This window comes from Protopterus annectens, chromosome 4.part1, assembly GCF_019279795.1.
Source record: "Protopterus annectens isolate FY-2018-M chromosome 4.part1, PAN1.0, whole genome shotgun sequence".
NCBI classification, from domain to species: Eukaryota; Metazoa; Chordata; order Ceratodontiformes; family Protopteridae; genus Protopterus; species Protopterus annectens.
In genome coordinates, this window is record NC_056734.1 from 393,160,308 (window position 1) to 393,187,274 (window position 26,967).

General features: G+C 42.6%; 1 protein-coding gene across 3 annotated transcripts in view; it reads left to right on the forward strand.

The window, feature by feature from the left end:
• The window catches only part of LOC122800880 (LIM domain containing preferred translocation partner in lipoma), a 3,822,027-nt gene that overhangs the window by 170,133 nt on the left and 3,624,927 nt on the right, over nucleotides 1-26,967 (forward strand). Inside the window, exon 2 of one of the 3 annotated variants that reach the window (XM_044070214.1) lies at nucleotides 22,991-23,166. The exons of the other annotated variants lie outside the window; for them this stretch is intronic. The gene's annotated coding sequence lies outside the window, so the exon portion shown is untranslated. The remainder of the gene's footprint in view (nucleotides 1-22,990; nucleotides 23,167-26,967) is intronic. 3 annotated transcript variants of the gene reach the window in all.

Sequence of the window (26,967 nt, forward strand, 5' to 3'; positions counted from 1 at the left end):
CCCTCTGAATCAAAACCTGCAGTATGAAACACGGTTTGTTTTCATTTGAAGTCTTTAGAACTGTTTGGTGAGTACTGGTATTTGGCATGAATAAAACAAGCTGGTACCCTTCAGATATATAGCCTTGGCTATTTCTAAAAGTCATACTAATGGGTAATAAAGATTTCATTTACCTTTTACTTGGTTTTGAAGTGCACATAAGAAGGCTTTCCTGAAGGTTTGTAGTGAGGATGTAGCTGAAGCTAGGTCTCTAATAGTTAGGTGACTGGCCTGTTTTATGAGTGAGGGTTGCTATGTCTAACTTGCAAGTGCTTTACCAGTAATTGGCTTGAATTAATTAGTGTATGGTGTACCATTGTTTAAATGTCTTTGCACCAGGAGTCAGAAATATGGTGCAGGATTCCTACAAATGACACACGAGCAGGTGAACAGAAAAAAGGCCAAAATGATTCAGGAGTTAAGTGAGTACTATGGCTGTAGAAGAGGTAATGTATCCTTTGTATTAATTTGTTAAACTTATCTGATGTAGAGTGTTCACAGTTCAATTTGCTTAACTGTTGTAGAGTATTCAGAGTAAGATTTGTCAGCGAAGGCTTGAAATTAATACCTCGCTCAAACTGATTTGTACCATTTCCTCAGTTTCTTGTTTATCTACCTGTGCCACCAGAGGTTTCTAGACTGCTTAGCTGCTCATGTTGATGCTGTTACTGGTGCTGCTGTTTGCCATGTAGCTTGGAATAATTCTGAAATGTTTTTATCTGTTTAAGGTATTGGACTTTACTAGGACAGCTAGTTGTGCTCAGAATATGCAAATGAACAACTCTGGATGAATAATGGTGCTAGTTGATTATATATAAAGATTTTGTGCACCGTTGTGCATAGAAAATGCAGATGAGCAACTCTTGGTGAATATTGCTGCTAATCGAGTTCAGAGAAGGATTGTATGTATCCTTGCCTGTGTCCGACATTGTGTTCCAAAGCAGCATTGAATAACTGTACAAGAAGGCACAGTGTTGCCCATGCAGTAGAATTACCAAAATGGCCGATTCAGTACCATAAACCCAAGGCACAGACAGGGCCAGCACCAGATGAGGTAGATATAGATGGAAAACATAACAATTACAGAGACCACCCTAGTATATCTAGACAGAGCTACACAAAATATATGTACACAGGCATGACATGTAACTGTACAGCCTTAAAATTGAAAATCACCCATAACCCGCTGCAGTTGCTTCTGATGCATAACTGTGCCTGTGCTGCACTGACAAGCTGCTGTGAGCCACACTTGCTGTTATTCAACACATGTGGCTCTGAAACATAGCAGGAAGGTAATTCAGTGATAGTGTACAGGCATATAAAGAGCTGCAGCTGATGATTAAATATCATAATCATTAATGGGGTTTATAAGGTCAGGACCTTCTTTGAATCAAGTAGCTCATTTCTTGTGCTTTCCTGTCTGACACAAAACACCTGCTCACTTGATTATACAGAAATTCACTTCTATACCAAACACATGATTTGTGTTTGTGTTTTAATACTTTTGCTTGTTGGTAGTAAATGTTCATTTGGAACTGTTTTTATTTTATTTGGTAGGAGAAAGGGAAATTGCACTGTTTTTTTTTTTCATTTATTTGCTGGAAGCTGGTTAGCATAGTGTATATATATTGGATATGTGCTTACCCTTACTTGCTGTATATTGAAATGTATTGCATGGCATATTCCTCATTTGTGCTCATCTGCATGATACTGCACATCTGTGCACCTGATCACTGGGGAAGTGACTTTTTTAAGCTAATATTAAGGTAGCTGTTTCTTGCTGGTAGTAAGTTTTGATTTGGAAATGTTTTATTTTTGCTGTTTCCGGTGGTAAGAGAAGGGCAAACTGCACAGTTCTTGATGTTTACTTATTCTTTGGGGTCTGGTACTGTAGCATGACCATCAGTTACCAGGCAACCCATGTAGTGCTCCATCCCTCTGACTTCTGTACTCCTTGGTTTTTGGTGTAAGGGAAGTGGGGAATAGCATTAGTCTGGTACTATCTTTTAGATGAGACTGCCCAGCAGATTGGGAAGGGGAAATGGAAACCAATATCCTGGAGGTGGATTAAAGTGGCTGCCTGCAGCATTATACTTTGCACACACCAGACCTTTTCTTGACCTATCCTCAGCATGATGATGAAACACCATTAAGCTGGTTGGGCAATAAAGTGTTGCCTCTGGGCATATGCTCACCCTGAGTCCTATAGCATACACACCTCCTGAGCCATCTTGTATTCTCAGTTTGGCTATTGTTCTGAGCTGTGACCTCCACCAGGACATGAGCTACCATCCACATTGGCATGAGCCCTCCACCCGGGATATGCACATCCATATACCCTGTCAGTTCCATTTGACACCTAAGCCATTAATCAAACTCTGGTTGCCTGCGACAGGGCGGGTGTTGCAGGCAAGTATTTGTTGGAAGCTGGTTAGCAGTGTGTGCTTCTTTTGGCTGTGTGCCTACTGTTACTTTGTATTGAGCACATGATATAGTGCTTATTTCTGTTACTATGCTTGGTGCTACATATATGTGCACCTGATATTACTGAAAAGGACTTCTGAATCAAACCTTTAACACCAGAGAATAGATGTGCTATGCACAGAAGTGTACTCATTCACACTATAGCAGCCATTGGGATCATTCAGTCATCACCCTAATTCAGTGGATCAAACAATTTTCCAGTGTTGGTGTCAGATAGTACCCTCATTTCTGTGTTTGTAAACAGACTTCTCTCTCTTGTTTGTCCATCCACTGGGTTGTTACCTACTACCCTGTAGGTCATATATTAACTGCATCTTTAGCAAATTGCACTGTTCCTTTATTTCCAGCATCTATGCTTGCAGCTTGCAATGTTATCTTTGGCAAATAGCACTGTTCCAGTAATCTGTGTAACCTCGGCCTTCACTTTCCCGCTGAATTTAATGTATTATACTGTCCCTGCTGTATATGTGCATTAAGTACTTTTGTGCTTTTACCTTAATGCAGTTACACTGCATTACAGAGCCATTCTTTAATGTACTATATATTCTGCTTTTTGCTAGTATTCTGCATTGAGTTATAGAATACTGAATTTTGTAATGTATCTTTTCTTACTACATTATTCAGACACAGTCATATTGTCTGTTGTATCTTGTCCCGTGTTTTGCCTGTTCTACCTTGTTGAACTGTACTCGTATATTTTATTGTGTTCTAAGCACAATAGATGTCCTTCAAGGATGCATCTGCAGTCCTTACATATGGGTTGTCCTGCCTCAGGCAGCCCTTCGGTCGGCCGGATTCCAAAGTGTGGGTCCGGCGTCGGCTGATGTCGCCCTTTTTCCCAACGTCAGAGCACCTGGGATATAAAAGCGTCAGCCGACGCCATCTTCCTCAGTCTTTCTTGCCGCTCGGTGCCCGAAGCAGAAGCAGTTCGCAAGTGCCGGTCGGCCAGCTCCTGTGATTTCAGCTACCAAAGTCTTCAAAAAAGCTAAGTACCCCGTTGGGGACTCTTTCTTGCCTCAGCCGATGTCAGATCAAACAGTTAAAGTTAATAATTGTTTAACTTGTGGGAAACAAATACCTCATAAGGATTTCCACTCTTACTGCTTACCCTGCCTAGGCCCAGACCACGACGTCTCGGCCTTTACAGCCTGTGCTTCCTTCAATAAACGCACTCTTAGGCGTCGGGCAGAGTTTGCAGAGGAATTTTTTTGGGAAAATTTCTGTTATATCATGCCGTTGGAGCTTCCGACAGCTCATTTACTCAAAAAACGGAAGGATAAGGACCGACACACGTGGTCTGCGGTTTCGGCCGACTCCACGCCCAGGCCTACCGCGAGTGTCTTGGTCTTTGCTGAAGCCGAATCTCTACTCCTTCAGACCGACGACACCGCACAGCCGGTAACTTCGGTACCGGAGGCCACCACTGGGTCGGTCATAGAATTTCCGTCTGAAACCGGTGCTCAGGAAATATCCGACACATTTCTGTTGATAAAACTACTCCAGCACGTGGGGCAGCCAGGCCTCCTGTATCCATGTCCATTAAGGCCTTTACACGTGCTAAAGCTGCTAAACAGCCAAAATCTCTCCCTCCCAAGACTATTCCTCAGGGATCCTCTACCGGTTCACAAATTTTAAGTTTGGCTGAAGACCTAATTTCCTTAATCAAGGGCTCTCAGCCACATCCAGACAGGGGCTCTCAACCACCTCCAGGCAAAAGGCCCAGGGTTGAGCAGACAGATCCCCAGTCTTCTGATGAGGCCTCAGATGACTCTGCCCAGTCAGACTACCAGGAGGAGGCCTTTCCGGCCTACGAGGATTCTGATGCAGAGGAATCTATTCCCTCAGCATCCCCCCCTGAAGAGTTCTCCTTTGGGGAGACCCTTCACTCCATGAGAGAGCATTTCAAATGGCAAGGCCAGGAATTCTCTGATTCCAGGAAGAGGTTAAGGACTTTTTTGCATTTACCTCAGCATAGACCTTTGGCTATTCCTCCTGTTTTAAATGTCATAGAAGATGTGTACTCTGAGTCTAGTATTTCCCCTGACTCCCTTCCTCTGGCTCCTGTCAAACCCGACAGGTACTACAGGGTTCCGGACACACATCTATTCCTTTACAAGGGCCACTCTGCAGACCCAGAAACTATTTCCCAGGGCCCTAAAGGGGTTACAACCACCACTACTAAAAATTCACTTCCTTCTGAAAGGGAATCCAGGGCTTTAGAGAGATGGGGTAAAAAAGTGTATACTTCTTCCACACTTTCTATGAGAGCATTAAATTGTCAATTCCATATGATACAGTATCAAGAGTATCTGTTAGACGAATTGCATAAAAAACTAACCTCACCTGAACCCCTAGATCACAAGGTGCTTCAGGATCTGGTGCATAACTCCCAGCAGGTTAGCAACCATTTCTTACAGTGTGGTTATGATGCATTGGAAGCTTCATGTAGGTCAGCAATGACAGGTGCAGTCATACGTAGACATGCTTGGCTGAAGGAACAAACCCTGCCAGATCATGTTAAAGCAAAGCTTCTGGATGCACCACTGGAAAAACAAAAGTTATTTGGTTCCACGGCTCAAGAGGTCTTAAAGAAATTTGAGGAAAAGGCTAAATCAGTACCAAACGGTCAAAGATTTCCTCCAGGTCCAACCACCAAGATTCAGCAGAAATTGGCCTTCTAAGAATTGGTCCTTTCCAGACACAGACAGATTTCAAAGAGGCAAAAACAGGCGTGCCAGAGGTAGAGGGCAAGCTCGAAGCTCCTACAGAGGACGTCAATGGCAGCCTCCTAACCAGAGAGGTAGTGCAGGACCTACAACTACTGCACAAGGACAATCTCAATGACTTGACTTTGACTCCGCCAACCAGGGCTCAATTGGAAGCACCTTTGGGCGGAAAGCTATCTTTATTCTCAGAAAATTGGCACAGTATTACAAAGGACAAATGGATACTGCAAATAATAGGCAAAGGATACAGATTCCATTTTCATACATTACCAAAAAGACAAGGCATGCCAAACTTGCCACCAAATCAAAGGGCAGAGGCTTTCAAGCAAATTTCCAACCTTCTACAAATGAAGGCAATAGAAATGGTTCCTTCCACAGAACAAGGCCAAGGATTTTATTCCAGACTATTCCTTGTTCCAAGAAAAGAAAAGCAATGGAGGCCTATTCTGGACTTGTCCGCACTGAATACTTATCTCATCGTGCCAAAATTCAAAATGCTGACCTTATAGCAACTCCTTCCCATGCTGGGCAAGGGGTCCTGGCTGGTAACTCTAGACCTCAAGGAGGCATACCTGCATGTCCCTATCAGACAAAGTTGCAGAAGACACCTCAGATTTCTTGCAGGTTCAGAGCATTATCAATTCTCAGCATTGCCCTTTGGCTTATCTACTGCACCCAGAGTATTCACGAAATGCCTGGCATCAGTAATTGCACATTGCAGACTTCAGGGGATTCAAATATACCCATACCTGGACGACTGCCTTATACAAGCAGACAGCCAACAAACATTGGTAAAACACTTGAACTATGCCATCCGCCTACTACAGGCCTTGGGATACACAGTCAACATTCAGAAATCAAGACTTGTTCCATCCCAACGAATAATTTTCCTGGGTGCAAAACTGGATACAAACACCCAAATGGCTTTTCTCACAGAAGAAAAACTAGAGCAATTACTGGATTATTTCAGAAATCTGACAACACAAACCCAGTTGACTGCAAGGAAAATCCTGCAGGCCCTGGGTTACATGGCATCTTGCATTCTTCTGATTCCACAAGCAAGGTTGCATATGAGGAAACTACAATGGTACCTAAGGAGTCTATGGTCTCAACACAGTCACAGCCTAGAAGCTTTGATCCCCCTCATTCCATGCCTTCAAAAGGAATTTCTGTGGTGGGCACAAGCAAGCCAGTCAAACATGGGTCTGCCTTTCAGCAAGCCACATATCAGCCAAATCATTACAACGGACACCTCAGACCATGGATGGGGAGTGCACATGGAGGGCAGACGCATTCAGAGGCAATGGACACAAAAAGAATTGCGCCTGCACATCAACCAAAAGGAAATGCTGGCAGTGATACATTCAGTAGAGGCCTTCGAACACTTCCTGCATCAAGGTCACCTGCTAATAAAGACAGACAATACCACAGTTATGTGGTACATAAACAAGCAAGGAGGTACCCATTCCTACCCTCTTTGCAGGCTGGCAATGAACCTTTGGGAACTTTCCCTAAGACTCAATATAGAACTGCAATCCCAGTTCGTACCAGGAAAGGACAATGTACTGGCGGACAGCCTAAGCAGAAACATCATGGATCCACACGAATGGATGTTGCACCCAGACATTTTTCTTCAGATAGCACAATCATGGGGAAGGCCGGACATAGATCTTTTTGCCTCCCACCACAACCATTAACTGAAGAAATTCTACGCAAGGACATACCATCCTCAAGCATGGAAAGTGGACTCTCCTTCAGCTGGAATGCTCTAACAGTATTGCATTCCCACTTCTACCGTTAATGACCAAGGTCTTACTGAAGATCAGGACAGAGCAACCAAAAGTGATTCTGATCGCTCCGGACTGGCCAAGACAACACTGGTACCCACTGTTGAAGAGCATGTCACGCACGAAACCATGGCCTCTACCACAATGGCCACTTCTTCTGACACAGCACAATTACAAAACTCTGCACTCCAGCCTAAAAACCTTGCAGTTGACAGCCTGGAAAATACCTTGACTCCTCGCCAGGATAAACTATCCAAGAGGGTAAAGGATATCATCATGGAAGCTCGGCGGCCTTTCACAAGAAAGGCATATTCAGCAAAATGGAAAAGATTTCGTACTTGGAGCACCGCAAAGGGTCAAGATCCGGCAGTGATGAGCATTCCACATATCCTTGAATACTTGGCTGAAATGCTCCATAATGGCCTTTCTTATTCTTCCATAAAAATTCATGCTTCAGCAATTTCAGCAGAGTACAACACTGATCCACCTGTATTTTCTCATCCTCTGCTAAGGCAGTTCCTAAGAGGGATAAAAAACATCAACCCTCCAAGGAAACCACCAGTGCCTACATGGGACCTTAACTTCATGTTGGAAAAATTAACTCTACCTCCCTTTGAACCAGCAGCATCTTCAGAACTACAATTCCTGTCTTGGAAGACTGCCTTCCTTCTGGCCATAACCTCAGCAAGAAGAGTATCTGAGTTACAGGCCCTCATGGCAGTACAACCATTTCTCATTTTTCATCAGGACAGAGTCTCTTTGAGATCCAATCCTTCATTCATGCCAAAGGTGGTATCCAGGGTCTCACTGAACCAAGCTATCCACCTGCCTACCTTCTTTCCAAATCCACAAAATAAAAGAGAGAAACTTCTGCATACCCTGGACATTCACAGACAGTTGCGCTACTACTTGGACAGAACTAAGACTTACAGAAAAACTGACCAACTCTTTGTAGCATATGCTGCTGGTGTACAAGGAAAAGCAATTTCCAAACAGACAATTTCAAAATGGATAGGAAATTGCATTCGATTCTGTTACTCTCTTCATGGAAAAGCTGTGCCAGCTAACATCAGGCCTCATTCCACCAGAGCAACAGCCACCTCCACAGCCTTCTTAAGAGGGGTGGCTACAAAGGACATTTTAGAAGCTGCTACATGGAGCTCCGTGCATACATTTTCCAAGCATTACAACTTGCCTTTATATTCCACATCCAGAGCAGGCTTTGCTATTGCAGTCCTGCAGGGCATGTTAGCTACACCATCCTTTTCTTAGGTCCTACCACCCCCAGCTTGGCTATGGTATTCTACCCATATGTAAGGACTGCAGATGCATCCTTGAAGAACATAGTACAGTTTTGTACCTACCATAAATGTAGATGTCCGATAGGTATGCATCTGCAGTCAGGTTTTCCCTCCCTCCTACCCCTCTGTGGTATTCTTTGGGTACCTATCCCTCATTTTAGCTAGCTGGGGTTATCTTTTGTGGTGTGTTTGTTTTTTATTGCTGTGCATGTTTGGAATTTTTTAATCTCTCCAAATTTAGCCTTCCTTAGAGGGCACCTGGCATCTGGGGCAAGAAAAACTGAGGAAGATGGCGTCGGCTGATGCTTTTATACCCCAGGCGCTCTGACGTCGGGGAAAAGGGCGACATCAGCCGACGCCGGACCCAGACTTTGGAATCCGGCCGACCGAAGGGCTGCCTGAGGCAGGACAACCCATATGTAAGGACTGCAGATGCATACCTATCGGACATCTACATTTATGGTAGGTACAAAACTGTACTTTATTTGCCACCATGAGACCACAGTCTACCCGTACTTTGCCTTTTGCCAGGGTGGTAGCACTGAGTACTTTAAGGCTACTGGCAGCTTAGGTACCTACTCGGGGTGGGGACTACTTTCCCCCCTGCCACATTTCTCAGTACACAACACACACTAACTCTGGAACAAACACTACTCCACTTGTGCTGATGTACTGAAAACAACTCCTAGACAATGCAGCAGTGGACACAGACCTCAGCACATTACCCATCTCACACACACACACACACACACACACACACACACACACACACACACACACACACACACGATTATCATCGACTGTTACTCCCCTGAACAAAGGATCTGCATAGGCTTAAGGCAGTTTGGAGCATAGTGACACTTGAAGAAAATGTTCTAGTTATAGGCAACTCTACAGTTAGGAACACAAGCATCCCACTCACCAGGCTGAGAAAGGATGAAGTATGACTGGTTCCCAAATAAATAGTTGTAAGAATCTGTGCTGTCACTAGGGCCTTAGATCGCTTCACACCAAGTATGTATGGGATTTAGTCATTGCTCATGTGAGAGTGAATATTCTTGGATGCTCCACCCTTGGGAAGATTGAGAGACAAGGCTGCTTTCTCAGAATATTTGATTTTGGCTAGGAAACAGCTAGTATTGGGCAGTATCTTGCAGTCACCATGAGTAATTCCACAATCCAAACAGAACATTGACTAAAAATTGCTTGTGTGTGTGTGTGTGTGTGTGTGTGTGTGTGTGTGTGTGTGTGTGTGTGTGTGTGTGTGTACATATATATATATATATATATATATATATATATATATATGTATACACATACGCACACACACACACAAATATACACACACACACATATATCTATATGTGGAGGCATTCAAAAGGGTTCAAGTATGAGTTGTCTTGGTAAGAGATGGGTTGATAGTCCCATCTGTTTCACCAACAGTGGTTTGCTTCTCTCATTTCTTGGCATTTGCATATTTACTCATGTTCTGCTTTTTTAGACTCTTGAGTGTGTTAGACTTTCCAGCTTAATAAATTCAAGTCAGACATAAAAGTTTGGCACAGCTGAGTGCTAGAAATATGAACAAATATGCCTGAACTTAGGGCATTCCTGACCTTCAAGCACATGCATGTCTGTATTTGGTACTGAACATTTCAAGTTTCCTGGTTACATTACACTTATAAGATGTTTTTATCATCACATTCCTATGCATCCAGATGGCATTTCATAAGGTTTTGTATATCAGGAGCACATTATCAGATTACCTATTCCCGTGTTGCAGTATTCATAACATGAGGATTTCCCCACCTATGCTACCCGAACATCCGGCCAGTATACCAAAGACTTAAAATACTGCAAGGTACGTGCGGTGTTGCACATAGGGTAGCAGCCGACGTAGGCTATAAAAGTGACATTTGCGCGTACCATCCTCAGAACTTCTGTGCTGCCCATCTGAACACCATCTCCTACTCTTCTTCTGATCGCCGAGTGGTTGCTGTTTCAGGTAAGTGCCCCATTGGGGAATTTATTTGTGTTTTTTCTTGCTGCTGCATGTTTTTTTTTTTTGAGGTTAATGTCATCTAAGAAAGGGCAAGTGCCATTGTGGAAGACAAATTCCACTCAGAAATAATCAGGATCAGTTTTTTTCTGTCTGAGATCCGCTCATGACTAAAAGGCTTGCGAGATTTGTCAGGTAGTTGTCCCTAGGATGCTCCGCAGTCATCTTTCTGCCCTGAGCATGTACCTCAAGAATCAGAGATTCAAGTGACCTAGTGCTTGTAATGGAGGGTCCGTCAGGTCCAATCTTCGGCTGTCCCTCTGAGCAGAGATATCCCCCTCAAGACCATTGAAGGCCCGGAGGTCTTTCGGTGCCTGTTTCTCTTCTTGCAGTGGGTACTGTTTTTGGAAGCTGTAAAGGAGAGTTCCATTAGCATGTCTACAGAGGCCTTGTAGATGTCTCTTCAGGATGGTAAGGGGGAACTGTGGCTTACTTTCTTGGACATTCCTCACAGTACTTCTCCTGGCTTAGCTGTTGAAGACAATCCAATGTATGTGCCAGAACCTAGGATGTTCACAAAATGCTTGTCACCTGTTATTGCCTTTTGCAGATTTCACAGAATTCTGATTTACCCCTTACCTGGACGACCTGCTTATTCAAGCAAACCATTCAGACATTTTGCAACAGGACCTCCAAACCACCATATCCCTTCTCCAAAGCTTGGGGTCACTGTTATCTGCAACAAGTCTTCCCTCAACCCTTCTCAAGATCAGGTTTTCCTAGGCAGCAGGATAAGGACAGGCCTTATGATGGCTTTTCTCCCTCTGCAAAAAAAATGCAGTCTCTGCTGACCTACTTCCAACAATTGCTTCCTCTAACTTCAGTGTCGGCCAGAGAGTTTCTCCATATGCTGGGGTTCACGGCATCTGTTATCCCTTAGCCAGACTCCACATGCAAAAATTCCAGTAGTATCTGAAAACACTCCAATGCCAACATGCTCACCCTCTGGAGTTTGTTCATCCTCTTCTCCCTAGTTTGAAGAAAGAGTTACACTGGTGGATTGAACACATATCTCTGAATCCAGGTCTTCCTCTACAGGTCCTACACCCTGTGCAGGAGCTGTTTACATATGCTTCACACGGGGTGAGGAGCAACATTGGGGAAACTTAAAGGTTCAATGCCTTTGGTCTCCTTCCACAAGGAAACAACATATCAACATCAAATAGATGAGGGCTTTGATCCTTGCCCAAGCTTTCTGGTCCTCTCTCTGCCCAGGTCCCATGAAACTGTTCAGAGATAACACAGTCCTTTGGTATGTGATCAAACACGGGGACACAGTCATACCTGCTCTGCAGACTGAACCTTCAGGCCTGGGAGATTGCTTCTCAAGCAGAGGTCACATTACTAGCTGTTTACATTCCTTCAGCTCAAAATCTTCTGGCAGACTCTCTAACAAGGTCCATGACACAAGCCCATGAATGGATGCTTCACAGGGTTGTGTTTCTGGACATTCTCCACCGGTGGGATTCTCCTCAAGTAGATCTCTTTGCCACCCCCTTGAACAGACAACTTCCAGAATTTTGTGCCAGAGTCCCAGATCTTCTGGTATGGAAGGCGGATGCTCTGTCATTCTCATGGAAGGGGATATTTCTTTATGCATCCCCCCTTCCCACTCATTCAGAAAGTTCTGCTGAAAATACAGCAGGGCAAATCAAAAATCTTGTTGGTGACCCCCTTTTGGCCAAGACAGTACTGGTTCCCCCTTCTTCTGCAGTTAGCCGAGGGCAATCATCACAAGTTACCTCACAGTGTGGATCTTCTCACAAAAGACAAGGGATGTCTTATCCACCTACATTTAACAACTCTGAGCCTGACTTTGTGGACGATAGCCTTCTGATCTCTTTCCGACACCTTTTTTCAGAGGACTTGCTTCTAGTCTTGCAGGAGGCCAGGAAACCCAAAAGTAGGAGGTCCTACTTGTCCAAAAAGAAGAGGTTTTCCGTCTGTTGTCCGAAGAAGAAGCTAGATCCATTTTCAGTGGGCATTCCCCTAGTTTTTTTCTTGTTTGTGTGAGCTGCTTAAAGCTGGATTGGCTTACTCTTCTGTTAAAGCCCACTTATCTGCCATTTCTGCATGTCTGCCTCTATCTCCTCCTTTAGCTTCTAGGCTAGAGGTTGAGCTCTTTCTTAAAGGCATCATTCGCATCAGACCTTCCAGGAAACCTATTCCTTCTCCCTGGGATTTGAATTTTGCATTGGAAAAGTTTACTGGGGCTCCTTTTGAGTCTGCAGTCTCAGCTTCTTTGACGTTTTGCACATGGAAGACTATTTTGCTGGTAGCCATCACCTCTGCTAGAACAGTTTCTGAACTTCAAGCCTTAATGGCTTCCCAACGTTTTCTCATCTTCAAGGATAGGGTTTCACTCCGTACAAACCACTCCTTCATTCCTAAAGTGGTTTATCACTTGTCCCTTAACCAATCTATTCATCGTCCTACCTTCTTTCTTTCCCCTCAAAATTCTAGTGAAAGGGTGCTACATACATTGGCTGTGAGTAGACAACTCAGATTTTACCTTGACAAGACCATGTCCATTAGGAAATCAGAGCAACTCTTTGTTTCCTTTCATTCCAGGGCACTGGGAAAACCTGTTTCTAAACAAACTATTTCCACTTGGCTCTCTAAGGCCATTTCCTTCTGCTGTGTTCCATGGAAAGACACACTTCCTCAGTAAAAGCTCATTCCACTAGGGCTGTAGCTTCCTCTGAGGCCATCTTCAAAGGTCTGGACGCTGCCTCTGTTCTGGAAGCAGCAATATGGTCTTCTGTCCACACCTTCACCAACCATTACAAGTTGGATACTGCCGCCAGAGCAGACTTTACCAGGGCAATCCTACATGGTTTCATGGAGACGACTTCTGCTACAACCTCCCCTTCCCTTTCATGAGCTTTGGTACTCTCCCTCATGTTATGAATACTACAACATGGGCATAGAAGGACATAGAATAGTGTAAAATCTTAGCATAACCATAGCTGTCCTCCTCTTCCATGTTGCAGTATTCTATCCCACCCTCCTCCCCCCTTGTTTCATGGTTTTCTTAGGATGGTATTTTGTTTTTACGTCTTATCTCTCAAATGGTGTTCTAACTAGGACTTTCAGTTCTAAGGATGGTATGTAAAGATGTCACTTTTATGGCCTACGTTGGCTGCTGTCCTATGTGCAATGTCGCACATAACCTTCCAGTAGTTTAAGTCTTTGGTATATTGGCCGGATGTTCGTATTGCCTAGGCGGGGAATGCATCGTGTTATGAATACTGCAACATGGAAGAGAAAGACATCTGTGGTTATGGTAAGATTTTACACAACTATTCTTTCTCTACCGTAACCTTTGGACTTTCCACTGCACCAAGAGTGTACAAAGAATATCTAACTGCAGTTATAGCTCATTGCAGGCTACAGGGTATCCACATTTTTTCATGTTTAGATAATGTGTTTACCTTTACAGAGTCTTTTTCAACATGTTGGGAATCTCTGTCTTGGGTGAGAGATGTCTTAAGCTGGGATTCCAAGACAGCAGTCAAAAGTCTTTCTTGACTCCCCCACACAGGATTGTATTTCCTGGGATGTCATCAAGACACCTCAGTTCAAAGAGCTTTTCTTCTACAGGGGAAAAAAAACAATAGATCCTTATTTAGAACTATTGCTAAGGTTGCCCACTCATACTCTCGTCACTGTGAGAGACTACCTCAGGATTTTGGGTCTTGTGGCACCTATAATTCTCATGATACCCTGCAAGACTCCACATGAGAAAGATACAGTGGTGTCCGAAATCTCCTTGGTCCAAGCATCAATACCGTTTGTCTTTTTGAATCCCAGTGCTGGGGTTTGGCAGAATAGAAATCTTTTGGTGGTGAGAACAGATATCTTTAAGCCCAGCTTTCCCCTTTTCCCTCCTTGCTTGAAAACATTCAGTCACCACAGATACTTTGGACATTGCTTGGGGAGCAGTTTCAGGAGGGATAAAGATGCAGGGGGTGTGGAATACCAAGGCTGACACAAGCACATAAATATCTAGGAAATGCTCGCCCTGATCAAGGCACTCCACTCTCTGAAGCATCTTTTGCCCTCAGGGCCTCTTCAAAGTGGTTTCAGACAAGACAGTGTTACAGTCTTGTGGTACATCAGCAAGTAAGGGGAACCAGGTTATACCCATTTGCTGGCTAGCCATGTTAGCTTGGGATATAGCTTTGCAACACAGTCACACTCTGTAGGCATTCTACATTCCATTGGAGCAAAACTGTCTGACAGACAAGCTGAGTTGGACAGGGAAGACCCTCACAAATGGTAACTAGATCTGGGAGTTTTCCAAGATTTGATCCATCTGTGGGGAGTTTCACAAATAGTCCTTTTTGCCTCCTGTTAGAACAATCAACTGGCAAGATTCTGTTCCAGAACTCTATGCAAGAAGGACTGGAAGACTGATGCCTTTTCTTTTCTTTGGACAGGAATATTCCAGTATGCTTTTCACCCTCTCTACTACTATCCAGCGTACTTCTGAAGATTCAGAAGGATTCCCCCCAGATCATTGTGCGGATTCACTTCTGGCCTAGGCAACTGTGGTTATCCTTTCTTTGGGAAATGGCAAAAGGCAATTATCATAAGCTTCCTCACAGACTGGATCTACTTACACAAGAACATGAGTTTTTTATTCACAACATCAATAATTTTCTATTGACTGCCTAGATGATAAGGTCTTAATTCCTTTTAGGCATCTATTTACTGAGAATGTGCAGCAGGTACTAATTGAGACAAAAAAGCCTGGTACTAGAAAATCGGATATTCACAAATGGATATGGTTTTGTCAGTGACAAAACCAACACACCTTCAGGGCTAGTTGTTTTCTGGTTTTACAATATTTATGTGAGTTACTGTCCTATTGCCTTTCTTATTCCTCTATCAAGGTTCATTTATTGGCAGTTTCAGCATGACTGTCAGTAGATCCTCCTCTTTCAAGGCAGTCTTGTGTCAAAATGTTCTTGAAAGAGTCTGTCAGATAAAACAATGACCACTTCTTGGGATCTTAATTTTGTGGTAGACAAGCTAACACTTGTTCCATTTGAAGCAGCTAATCTGGCTGACTTGAGGTTCTTAATATGGCGATCAGTTTTAATGATTGCACTGACCTCTGCAAGAAGGGTATCTGAGTTGCAAACTTTTGTGGTGTGTCAGCCCTACCTCATTTTCTATAGGGACAGGGTTTCTTTGAGAACGAATCCTCCTTTTATGGCTAAAGTGATATCCAAGTTTACTTTACTTTAAGCCAAACTATCCATTTCCTGTTTTCATTACTGAATCAAAAACTGAGAGAGAAAGGATACTCCATATATTGGATGTCTACAAGCAGCTCAGGTACTACAGAACTGTATCTCTCAGATCTTTGGATCAATTGTGTATTTCTTGTGAAGGTAAGAAGGAAAGAGAGTCTGTGTCAAAACAGACTTATTTCCAAATGGTTGTCCAAGACTATAACCTTTTGTTGTACTCACCATAACAAATATGTTCCAGGCAAGGTCAAAGTCTTGTCCACTAGGGCCTTGACTTCATCTATGGCTTTTTGGAAAGGGATGGATTGTAGAAATATTTTAGAAGCTGCTGCTTTGTCCTGTATACATACTTTAAAAACTATAAGCTTGATTCCTTCTCTAGGTCCAGATCAATCTTTGTTAGGGCCATTTTCTAGAGGTTCATGGACTCTTCCCCTTCCACCTCCCAAATGTAGTTAGCTGTGGTCATTTAGCCATATAACTAAGGCTACTGCAGCAGTGATAAATATGAAAAATGTAGTACAACTGTGTAAGTTGAACTTACCATAACAGTAGATGTTTGAATGATCACTGCTTCAGTAGCCACTCCTTCCCTCCATCACCCTTGTTTTTGGTGCGTTTTTTATGCCAGAGTCTGGACATTTATGCTTTGTTGTTCCTAGCATAGTCCTTTCAGGAAAACTGTAAAGGGCTTTGTGTCAAAATTTGTCTTTTACTCGACTCAGCTTGAGCTCCTTGACAGCTTGAGTGAGTGGAAGGTGACCTGAACCTTTGGAAGCTGGTTGGCCATTATGTCCTTGGCAGGATATAGCCAGTATAACTAAGGCTACTGCAGTAGTGATGATCTCAACAACTGCTGTACTTTACCTGTGTTTGGTAACTATTATTTGCTCAGACTCTCCAGTGAGGGTGGTGGCACATCCAGAGGGGATGCATCCATATGTATTTGCATTTCCTTATCCTCACAACAAATCTAGCAAAATAATGACTTTGCACTTCTAGATATTCTAGTTACAGTAGACAAGAGCAATTATCACATCATTGCCACTACAGAACCCTTTTTTCAACTCCCACAGTCCAAGACACTTGTCTCAACAAACTGGAGTCCCTAACTATGAAACCAACAGCATTTTACTCAAGGTTACAACTACCCATCTGTAAACTGGTGACTATATACCACAAACAAAAATATGCACAAAGGTCTCAACTTAATTATCAACACCAACTCAAAGGTCTCAACTTAATTATCAACACCAACTCCTTTATCCAGTTGGAACCCACTGATAGTAAGGCAGCCAGTCAGTTTGACCTGGTCCTCGCTGAGATAGTACCAGTCTGCTCTATACCCAATGTCTTCCCCATCTAACCATCACACTGCCTATTCCTTGAGAGTCATGTGTAGGACTGCTGTTAATCTCGCTGTATTCATGGATTACCACAAAGCAACCCCCCAGAACTTTCTGGCAAACTAAAGAAATTCAAGTCTCCCCCCAGGGGTCCCATAACAAAAGCAGCCACCTGTACCACCACCGTCTATACCAGCCTTCTTCAAAGCCTATGTCGCAGTTTGACACAAGTATGATGATACATTTAAGAACAAGCTGCTGTGGTTGAAGCCTGGTATATAACCAGTGTTGTCCTTCCTGGCTGGGTTCTGGGTCTTCTCCTTTTCAGCATTTACTTCTCAAATCTTCAAGTAGAGAGCCAAGACCTCTAGCTAACAAAGTTTGGAAATAGCTGTAAACTGGGAGTTACTGTTAAGTCACTCTGTGACAATCAAACTCACCAGAATGGATTCTCCCTGTTGATCTGTTGGTGTACTAAAGTGAAGCTCAGCAGCAATATCCACTGATGTCCCCCAAGTTCTCCATGAACCTGTTTGTTCATTTTATTGTCCATTATCAAGAGTCCCTGCAGGTGTGGAGAAAATGATATCATGGTCAGTGTCCCTTGAGTCAGTCAGGTTTCCCCTTCCTGCATATTGTCTGATAGGTCAAGTGGAGTGCCAGATTTCTGCTGTAACTCTGAAGGTGGGTCTTCCCATTTAATTAAGAGAACAACCTCAGTATATGACTTCTGTGACGACGTCTTCCCCAGTAGTGAGACTCAAGAGTTTAGGAGTGAGTATGAAATTCACAATTCAGGGATTTTATAGGTAAGAAGTCCCTAACTGGGTTTGGCAAGCATAATGCAATATCACTGCTCATGTCCAACTCACTTATTTCTGCCTTGCAGTCAGGAAAACTCAGCATGGTCTCCACCAGGGAGTGTGCTTGGGTGTAGATAGGTCTCAGCCACCCTTCTTCCCTGCCTGCACTGTCAAGCATCTGTTTGCTACTGGTTCCTGGGTCATTTAGGGCAGAGTTAGGACTCTGTCCCTGTATGCTGGCAGCGCAGTCTCCCCACATAATTTTTAATCTGTATGTAGTCCATTGAATAACTAACTAGCTTACAAGCAGAATTTGTTTATTCAGGGCTGGTGGTACACTGTCCTGTACAAGGCTGGTCACTAGTGGTGTCCTACAGGGTTCCATATTGTGTCCATTCCTCTTTGACATTTACTTCACGTATGTCTAAGCAGACATCAGAGGTCTCTGGCTTAAAAAAGTTTGTGGCTGACTAACCTTAATATGGTTATTAACTCTCAAGCCAATACCTTTATACTAAAATATATAATTTTTGCTCTCAGTCCACCTAGTGATAGTTGCCTGCCATCCAACCCTGCAAACTCCTGCCCAAAGGAACTACTTTAAACCTTCTGCTTAAACTATTGTATGTATGTAGGCCCTGTTGCTTTATAATAATGACCTGTCATTGTCCTTGTACTAGTTTTAATTCAGTGGTGAGCACACTAAGCCAGGATACTAGCCGATAACCCCCCTACTACCCATATTCCGCCCTCCCCTGCTAACCTGAACCCTTGTCTAACCTAGGGTTCTCTTCTCCAAAAGTGGACATTTTTAACAAGCAGCAATGCTTATCCCAAAATAAAATGTAGCAGTGGAATTGAACTTGTTCTCACATCCTAAGTACAGTTGTACTCTGGATTCACTCCCAAGCAACATGCACACTTCATTGAGTTACTATATTATAGTCCACTTACTCTGAGCCAAACCTACCCACAAAACTCTGTCCGCCCTTGCTCAGCTCGGGCTCACTCCACTCCTCCACCGTACCCTCATTCCCACCCCCACTTCACCTAAACTTATGCCTCTATAGCCCAATGCACTTTCCTTTCAGCCAGTCACACAGCAAACCTAATAACTCTTGGTAATCCACCTACCTTCCCCCTTCCCTTCCTGTCCCCTTCCACTCTCCTCACTTCTACCACATTGTCTCCACACACTCCTTCATACTACCACATTTAATTATTCCAAAATACCCCCTCCTACACGCATCACATCTTTTACTCCTTTATTATCACTACCAACCATTAACCTATTATAATGTCACTTCACTACACTAGACCATCTATTAATCCAAAGTCTCCTTGTAAAATTCACTGTCTGAACAATTTACTCAGGTACCCAGTAACACTACACATCATAGCTTCCTCATTACTACTTGTCCTTTATACCCTGACTTCTTGTCTTACTAGCCTACCATCAACCAACCCCCCTCCTTGGCAAACCTCTATAACAGCCCTCCCCAAAAACAGGTTCATTACTTCATAACTCCCACCCTTTCCAACATTAACCTCATAGGCTATCATGCTAAAAAATACCAACCCTCAAACACTACCTCCCTAACCTATCTAAAAAAAGAAAGATTAGATAAAGTTACCAAACTTATCTTACACTTAGGATACTAAAACGCTCTGGTGACATATTCCCCAATCCTGGTCCTACTCCCCTAAACAACCATGACCCAGTAAGACCAAGACAAAACAACCCCTCCTCCCTACCTCTCCTGAACTTAAATGTACGGAATATTCTAAACAAAGTCCATGACCTACATGCACTACTTGTCTACTATTCCCTTGACGTCATCACTCTAACAGAAACATGGCTAAAACCAGATAACAACAATAATGAAATGGCAGCCCCAGGGTATAATATTCTTTGTAAAGATAAGACCTCCAGAAGGGGTGGGGGTGTAGCAGTCTTACTCAGAGACCATTTCAGACTTGCACATCTTGATATAACTACGCTATCTTTGAAAATTCAAAGCTCATCTCTACCAAACTAGAAATAAACCCCCAAAAAACATATCGGCGGCTATATCCCCCAGGAAATAATATCCCTACTCTGGAACACCTACTCCACTGAGTCTCTAAATCCCTCCGTCATGAAGCAATCACAATGGGAGACTTCAACATAGATTGGCTAACCTGTAACCCATTATCCCACATAAACCTATGTGGATTCACCCAGCGTATCTCACCCCCCACCAGAACTGACAAATACTCTGAGACAGTCTACGCTTGAATGGATTCTGGTTAACAGCCCCACCTTAGCATCATATTCAGGCTGTCTCCCTGATGGCCTGAGGAACCACCTACCAACCTTCTTACTGCAAACCCGCTTGCAACAAATCAGCCAACCCACTTTCCGGTGAATAAGGAATAAAAATAATTTCAACCCAGCTACATTTGTCCAGGCATTAAAAAGTTGCAACTGGGAACCTCTTAGACTACTACCACTAAAACTCTTCCTTCCTAGATGTACTAAATACCCATGCTCCCCTTAGAAATATTAGAATAAAAACTATTTATGCACCCTGGCTAAGTAAAGAATGCAGATCCCTACTCAAGGCTAGAAACAAAGCCTGGGATCACTTTCATAGGACTAAAACTCAATCGGCAAAACAGTCATTTTTAGAACTCATAAACACTTGTAAAACCAGACAAAAATCGACTGCTATCACAATATCCAAAATAAGCATCACAGTCACCCTCAAAGGTTCTGGTCTGCAGTTAACAGTATACTACAACCAGGTAAGGTAGGCACCCCAAACCCAACATCAGCCTCTTCCTCCAACAACATAGCAACCCAATTCAACAAATACTTTACTGAAACTATCTAGGCCCCAACTGCCTCCCAAACCCAACATCAGCCTCTTCCTCCAACAACATAGCAACCCAATTCAACAAATACTTTACTGAAACTATCTAGGCCCCAACTGCCTCGCAAAACACCTCCAACAATCCTAACAACACTATCCATCTCTCACCACAGCACAGCTCCAAGCAACAAAAATGACCCCATTCAATTTTCACTACATCCCATATCCGTCAGTACTAATAAAAAGATTACTAAAAAAACTTAAACCTATCACACTTGCTGCAGATAACCTCCCAGCAGAGTTTTTGAAAATTGCAGCAGAAGCAATAGCGTACCCAGTAACCATACTCATAAATAGATCAATATCAGAAAACACAATCCCTTCCATCTGGAAAATCTCCCACATCATTCCACTTCACAAAGGGGGAAATTTCACTGAATTCAACAACTGTCACCCCATAGCTATTCTATCTCCCCTTTCCAAAATCTTGGAGAGAGTCAAACATTTCCAACTCATGCATTTCCTTCACACACACAAGCTCCTATCAAACACTCAGCATGGCTTTCGACCCCATCACAACACAACAGCAGGCCTCATGGCCTTTACTAATATGGTTAATAGAGAAAAAATGGACAATATGTATCTATCATATTTTAGACGTATCTAAAGCCTTCTATATGGTGGATCACAATAAACTCATTGAGGACCTCTCCAAATTTAACTTCAGTAATTCATCTCTTTCCTGGTTTCAAAGTTACCTTTCAGGATACCAGCTGGCCGTCTTGTGGCAACAACTTTCCTCACTCCTCCCAGTCTCTATAGGAGTTCCACAAGGCTCCATCCTTGGCCCCCTACTTTTCTCTCTTCACCAACCAGCTCCATACCGCCACACTTCATGCATCAGTAATACAATACGCAGGCAACTTAACTCTGATATGTTCTGCCTCCTCCCTACAAGACCTGCATACCATAAGTCAAGATTTCTTTCTGTCTGGAAAATTGGCTTACTGATTCCAACTCATACTAAATCCCAACAAAACTAAACTACTTCTCTTCTACCCAACCAGAACTCCCTCTCCCCCCAGTCCTTTATGATCCATTCCAAAAATCAAACTGCCATCTTCCCAACCACTCATACCAAACTGTTGGGAGGCAAAATCGATAATAACGTAAAATTTCATATCCACATCATTCAAGTCATAAAAACGTCCACAAAAAAACTAGGTGTATTATATAGGATTAAGTAATTTTTAACTGCCAATGCTAAAGCTACTGTTGCCTGTACACACCTCCTCTCAGCCCTCCTATATGGCTTCCCTGTACTAACCAACCTCTGCAAAGCTGATCTCTCCAAATTAAATTCATGTTGCAATAAAATAGTCAAATTTGCAACAGATGTCCCATACAAAACTCACCACTGTACATCACTTAAACAACTCAGTTGGTTAGAACTTCCCCAGCTACTTCACTTCAACCAACTAACATTTGCCTTTAAGCTTCTACAGAAGCCAGATAATACCCCAGCTCTCCAGAATCTTATAAGACAATACACCTCCTCTAGATCCCTTCGCTCAAATAGTAAACTCCTCCTAGATGTCAACAAAGCTAATAACTCAGCCGGGAATCACTGTTCTCCTATTATACTTCTAAAACTTGGAACAACCTCCCACCTACTATAACCAATAGTAACTCTGTGACACAGTTTAAAACCCTACAAAAATCACATTTAATAGACACTTGGCCTTGCCCTTGTAACCATCCTGGCTAACCCCACTCTTAGCACTACTAACCTAATACTACTATTTGGCTTCATTATCCAAAGTCTATTCAGTTAGTGTCACCTATACACAAACATTCATACATTAAAATAACTCCTACTCTCTCGATCTCTCTGAACCGTGCAGAATCATGCACGAGTCAAACTTACCCACCTCTAGACAGTAGTATGTTTCCAGCATTTAGCTCTGTGCATATGCATCGTGAATGTCTCCCAAGTATTTTTATTTACTCTAGCCACTAAACTATTTTTTCTATGTATCTTACCAAGTATATATGACTTATCTTTCATAACAATCTGCTTGCTCTATTGCAATTGGCAACTATGATTACCTGTATAAAAAAATGTGCTTTTCTTTATTACTTTAATTGTATAAACCTAAATGTGCTTACTGTATTATTTAATTCTTACTACTAATAAATGGAGCTTTTCTCCCCAGGCCTTTGCTGAAAAAGAACCTGTGTCCAGTCGGACTTTCCTGTAAACAAATGTTAAATAAATAAATAAATAAAATACAGATGAGTTCACACTAAATCTTTTGTTTTTATGCAGTACTGTACTCTGGGAAGCATTGCCACCACTGCACCTGCCCCACTGAGGATACCCCCTCAAAGTGGATACCATCAATGGAAACCTTGGCACATTTATGGACATTTAAATCTCATTTGACCAGCATACAGCAACTGAAATTAAGAAGTCCTTCAACGTAGCCCAACTAATCACTAAAGGTATATTCTTCAGTTGTAATAAAGTTATTGTCTCCCTCTACTACCTAATGTAATCCATACTGGAAGTTTAAAGCACCCTTTGACATGCATCAGTTCAGACATTTTACACAACTTGAGAAACCTCAAAGATTCCTGGGTATGTTTAAGCCATTCCAACCAACTGAAAGTTATATCACTACATTGTGTCCTACAGGGTCTTACACATCATATTCTGTTTGACATATATGGCAACAAAGTATCAGGTCTTGTTAGACTACATTTGTTTTCAAAGATCTGATAATGCCACCCATATCCATTCTAGGGACCAAAATATATACTAAAAAAAACATATTGGCAGGATAACTCTCTCTCCCACAAGATTCTCTACATATGGAATAAGCTCCCAGCTCCCCACTACATGTCAGACAAAGTAGGTTCATAGGAGGTTACTAGGCTAGCGGCCCTAGAGCCCTCCTAAGTGTAGCTATATTTATCCAGAGTTGCCCCAGTTGTCGGCAGTTAAGTGAGTGAAGTTTGCAGAGGTAAGTGACTACATGTCAAACAAAGAAGGTTCATAGGAGGTTACTAGGCTAGCGGCCCTAGAGCCCTCATAAGCATAGCTATATTTATCCAGAATTGCCCCAATTGTCAGCAGTTAAGTGAGTGAAGTTCGCAGAGGTAAGGGTCTGTGGTAGTTAATATGGACTTCCTCTGTCCAGGAGGGACATGAGCACCCCAGGAGTGAATTTGCAGTCACCCATCCATTGATCTAGGTTACATTTGAAGAAGATCAGGGAAGGGGCTCTGTTTCACATGAATTTGAAGCTTGAGCCAGAGAAGTGGCAGTCTCTGGGAGATGTATCTATCTTTCCAGCATGACCTGTTCATGTCAGTGGCTAGGTTAAGATCCCTGGAGCGAATGACCCTCCTCCAGTTTGATTTGTGAATGTGTAGCATTTCCATCAGGGCCGGGTCAGAGTCAGCCCTTAGCAACCTGTAGGAGACCAAATGCAGTGACAGGGCTTTCACTCTTTTTGCTTAAGACTTGTTTTTTTTGTACCCTGTAATTTCTTGGTGAGAAACCTCTGTGGTCTCTTCAGTTGTTGCAGGTGTTTGGTGAGATACATGCAAAAGAGAACATTGTACTCAATTATTGGTCTGATGAGGGCCGTGTATAATGGAATTATAACATCCTTAGATCTAGATATGATGCCTTTACTTATAAGATGTGCCACATAGAAGGATTTACTTACTATTTGTGGATACGTGGTGGCAGGACTTCAGATTGCTATCAACCTGAGTACCCAGTTCACATACCACTGGGTCTACACTTGGAGGGAGGGGTCTGTCTATAATGTAATTAGCAGGGATGTCAGCTTTCCCAAAGGAAATAATAGTGATTTTTTTTTTTTGCATTTAGCTTTAATCTGTGGCTTTGGCATTATTTGTCTGTGTTAACCCTGTCTGCAGGATATTAACATTGTTGGGGGACTCGGTGATTGCTCCCAATTTGCAATAGTCAGTGAACTTGGTCAGTCACAGGCCATCAAGGTTTGCCTGGACTTCTGAGAAATAAATTCCAAACAGTAAGGGGCCCAGCACAGAACCCTGTGGTATGCCACTGGTGACTGGTCTTTTGCTAGAGGCGAGGTCACCAACTTTGACAGCGTTTGTCCTGTTGGTGAGCCAGTTGGCTACCTATCTGGTAATGTAGGGGTTAATTCTAATTGGGAGAGTTTCTCATTATTACCTGCATGGGGGAGATCATTTCAAATGCCTTGGGTAAGTCAGCATAGGTGGTATGCACCATCTTTCCTTTGTCCAGGGCCTTGGTGACTTTCTTGAAGAAATCAACTATGGTTAACAAGCATGATCTACCTTTAACAAATCCGAACTAGGTTGGGCCCAGAGTCTGGAGATTACTTACGTCTTTGGTAGTAAGGTCTCTCCCGTTACTAATTTCTCCAAGTCTTTGGAGTTACTAATACCATGATGGGAACGGATCCCATTCCTAAGTTAAAGTAGGATTAAAGTTCATGAAATTAGTATTGTTTCAATCTGTGATGTTAGCCAGAAGTGCTCTTCACAGCATCCACAATGTGCCTAGTAATGAGTCTTTTTGCAATTCTTGTGGAGTTACATGCATCAGTAACATATCTAAGTACGATTATAAATTCTTTGTTATAAGACCCGTTGCTCCTGATACTGTTGGAACGGTCTGGGTATCCTTCTTCCAAATTGCCCTCGTTTCTGCCTGCAAATCTTTTATCACTTTGTGTCTCTTTGTACATAAGACACTGTAGTCCTGAGTGTAGTAATTTCAGTGATCGTTGCTACTTTTGTCTTCTTTTCATGGACTACTATATCTGGTTTTCTCAGATCTATTTTTGAACTGTTGATAATCGGTGATCCCATGTGATATAAACTTCATGTTTTTATAATGCTTTGTGGCTAGTGTTCCAAGTGTTTTTCAACTACCTCAGTATTATAATGTTGGTACAATCCCCAGTGCAACAGTCTTGCCACATTATTGTGCTTTCAGTATACAGTCCTTCTGCCATTAGTATTTCAACACCCAGCAACAAGATGTGCGATGGTTTCCAATCCTGTTTTACAAAACCTACATTTGTCTGTTTCTCCCACATGTTCAATGGACTTTGTAAACCGTGTTCGTAGTCCACTATCTTGGGCCGCCAATATGAACCTGTCGTATTTTAGTTGAAATTCACCTCTCCTTAACCATTCCTGCATTTGATCCTGATCAACATGAAGTTGTTCCAAGATTTTTCTATACTTGCAACTATATTTATGCATTTTCCATATTTCTTGCCTTCTCATCTGATCCTTCACCTTATATTCCTTCTTTTGTTTTTTGGCACATTCAGTTGCTGCTTGATTTTTATCTACTTCTGGTTTGATTTCCATTCCTGCTCGATGACAGTATGCTGCTTCTAAACTATGCCGGGAAGTCATCTTAGACTTATTCTCCTCATGTTTCAAAACTATCATTAAGTTTGGGTCTTGTGAAGTCAGCAGATATGTATGTAGTCTCACGATTGCAGATGTACACATGTAATCAATTTCGAGGAAGCCCATACCTCCTTTAGAATGAGGAATATATAGTCTTGGTATGCACTGATTTTTTTATAAATCATTTAATGAGCATGAAGCATAGGTTCATAGGTTAGTACTAGGCTAACTGCCCTTGTGAGCTATTTTAAGCCTAGTCCTTCTTGTTTTCCTGTCCAACACTTTTTGGGGCTGTGATTTTGGCCTTGGAGAACACCAAAATGACTACCTGCTCTCTTGAGATAATAGGCTGAGGAATGGTGGCAGGTATACTTTGGGGATGATTGGAGGGGACAGGGTGTGAAGTTTTCTCCAAATCTGTCAGCTATCAGGTTAGCTGTTACCTCTGTTTGAGTATGGGTGATGCCACCCACAACCAGTTCAGCGCATAGCTGGGTAATCCAGTTTAGAGTTCAGACATAGTTAAAGAATGCCTTGTGATTATCCTTAGCTAAGAGGCTGTTTTTGCTTCCTAATTATAGTTGGAGGACTTGACTAGGTCTGTAATTTATTTGTTTAAGCTAGAGAGGGATTTCTTTCTCTTGTTGTATAGCCTGTTTATAGTATGGGTCCGCCAAGGTGGCTTTTTTTTTTTTTTTGGCAAGACCTGGTTTTAATCCGGTTAGGAACAGCCAATTCTATATAGCTGCTTAAGTGGTTATACAGAACATTGGTGTACACCTCTCCATAGGAGTCCATATTATCTGCATTTAAAAGGGTCTTTATATCATTAATTAGCAGGAGTTAATTTGT